General features: G+C 37.8%; 1 pseudogene; it reads left to right on the forward strand.

Moving 5' to 3' along the window:
- Positions 1-1127: 1127 nt before the first annotated feature.
- Positions 1128-2563, forward strand: LOC119054849 (methionine aminopeptidase 2-like; annotated as a pseudogene).
- Positions 2564-2997: the final 434 nt, after the last annotated feature.

Below are 2997 nucleotides of genomic sequence, written 5' to 3' on the forward strand. Positions count from 1 at the left end.
TGAATTATATTTACTTTGAGTGCTCATTTTTATCTAGTAAAAAAAGTTATATATTTTCTTCTGTTTATTTATAATCCTGGATGAGGCTCATTTTAAAATAACAGTCTATTAATTAAAAAGTACTCTGTTGAAAACTATAAAGTTCCAAACTGAAAGAGTGGGATGGTGTGATATTTAATTTAATGTGTCAACTTGGCTGTGCTAGTGTATGCCAAAATAGCTGGTAAAGCATATTTGGGTGAATGAGGGTGCTTCTGGAGGAGATTAGCATTTGAACTGGTAGACTGAATAAGGCAGGTGGCCTTTGCTCATGCACAAGGCATCATATATTTTGTTGAAGGCCTTAATAGACCAAAAAAGGCAGATGGACAAATTTGCTCTTTGATTGAGTTGGGAAATCCATCTTCTCTTGCCCTCACCTATTTGTCGTTGAATCTTCAGACCAGACTGAATCACACCACTGGCTTTCCTGGTTCTCCAACCTGCAGAGGACAAATTGTGGAACTTCTCGGTCTCCATAGCCACCTGAGCTAATACCCATAATAAATTTCATCTATCTATCCATTTATCTATCTGTCTATCTATCTATCTATCTATCTATCTATCTATCTATCTACCTATCATCTATCTATCCTCAGTTCTGTTTCTCTGGGAACCCTGGCTAGTATAGATGGGGAAGTGAAAATTTCCAGAATCCATGGGGAGGTGGCAGAGAAATGATCACTGACAAATTTGAATAGAGAAGAGAAAAGAAGCTGATGCTTTGGGGAGGCATTAGTCAGTCCAACCAAGAAAACAGAAGCAACTTAAGTGATTCAAAAGAGAGAATTTCATACAGGGAATTGGTTATACATATTGGAAGCTCTAAGCACCAAACAGGACAATGAGACAAACCTGAGATGAACAACTAAAGGAGACATTACTGCCTTAGGCTAAGGCAGGCTTCTCCAGGAGACTGTTGATTGGATTTGGGGTTAGATAATCTTTTATTGGGGGGGCTGTATATCATAAAATGTTTAGCCTTTATTTCTGGCCTTTATTTATTAGGTGCCAGTAGCACCTTTCCCCTATCCCCCTACCCTGTTATAACAAAAGTGTTTCCAGTGCCTCACACTGTCTGGGGCAACATGGTGGAAGTGGAAGAGGCAGTGTCCTCTGGGAGCTACCTGAATGGCCACAGAATCCAGGTGACAAGGAAGAGGGAGCTGTCTCTATAGCTGAGGAGGCAGCCAAGAGAAAAAGAAAGAAGAGTAAAGGGGCTGCCATGACGGGGCAATAGGAATCTGATAAAGAATTAGGAGCCTCAGTTGATGAGGTAGCAAGACAATTGGAAAGACAAACACTGGAAGAGAAAGAAAAAAATTAATGATGAAGATGGAGATGGAATAACTTGAAATAAGAAGAAAAAGAAGAAGAGAGGACCAAAAGTTCAAACAGACCCTCCTTCAGTTCTGATATATGACCTGTAATCTAACAGCGTATTTCCCTAAGGACAAGCATGTGAGTACCCTCCCACAAAGGATGGAAAAACAGCTGCTTAGAGAGCTACAAAGGAAAAAGAGCATTAGATTAAGCTAGTGAAGAGATTTGGGATGATTTCTGGGAAGATGTGGAAGCACATCAACAAGTTAGAAAGTATGTAATGAGCTGTATCAAGCCTGGGGTGACAATGATAGAAATCTGGGAAAAGTTGGAAAGTTGTTCACAAAGGCTAACAAAAGAGAATGGATTGAACATAGGCCTGGTATTTCCTACTAGGCATTCTCTCAAAACTGTGCTGCCTTGATGTACTCCCAATGCTGGTGTCACAGAGTATTACAGTATGATGATATCTGTGAGATAGACTTTGGAGCACATATAAGTGATAGGATTATTGACTGTGCCTTTATTGTCACTTCTGATCTCAAATCTGGTACATTATTAAAACTGTTAAAGATGCCACTAACATGGAAATAAAGTGTGCTAGAATTGATGTCCATCTATGTGATGTTGGTGAGGCCATCAAAGAGTTATGGAATCTTATGAGGATGAAATAGTTGGCAAGACATGCCAAGTGAAACCAATCCATAATCTAAATGGACATTCAATTGGGCCATATAGAATACATGCTGGAAAAACAGTCCCTGTTGTGAAAGGAGGAGAGGCAACAAGTATGGAGGAAGGAGAAGTGCATGGCATTGAAACTTCTGGTAAAGGCATTGTTCATGATGATGTAGAATGTTCACATTACATGAAAAACTTTGATGTTGGACATGTGCCAATAAGGCTTCCAATAACAAAACACTTGTTAAATGAAAACTTTGACACATTCTGCCAGAGATGGCTGGATCACTTGGGAGAAAGTAAATAACGGATGTCTTTGAAGAATTTGTGTGACTTGGGCACTGTAGATTTATATCCACCATTATGTGACATTAAAAGATCATATACAGCACAATTTGAACACACCATACTGTTGCATCCGTCATGTAAAGAAGAGGAGATAATTATTAAACTTAGTCCAAAACCACGTGGCTGTCCTTTATTTTTTAAGCTTTGTTGGAATACATTATATCAGAATTAATTTGCAACACATTGTCTGTTTAACAGTGGATTTATGTAATACTTTTATTCATATTTAACATGGAAGGAATTTGATCAAAAACAAACCATCTAGTGTAATTCACCACTGAAAAAGTTTTCAGGACATTCAAGTGTTAACTGTTTCTCTCCTGTGTAGAAAATGCTATAAAGTTCAAATTAGGAGTGACTTAAACATTTTGTTTTGAAAACCTAAGAGATGCTTTACAAATATTTATACTATCATATTTTTATTTGAATGCTTTGAATGACTATATCCAATTGAATATGGATATAGTCAACACCTATACGTTTTGGTATTGCTTTTTTTAAAAAATGTATTTTATTGATTATGATATTACAATTTTCCCAATTCTTCCTCCTTTGTCCCTCTCTACCCAGCACCCCCCAACTTCCTCAGGCAATCTCCATCTTTGT

Source organism: Artibeus jamaicensis, unplaced genomic scaffold (genome assembly GCF_021234435.1).
Source record: "Artibeus jamaicensis isolate MK-2021 breed Jamaican fruit bat unplaced genomic scaffold, CSHL_Jam_final contig_1028, whole genome shotgun sequence".
Lineage (NCBI taxonomy): Eukaryota > Metazoa > Chordata > Mammalia > Chiroptera > Phyllostomidae > Artibeus > Artibeus jamaicensis.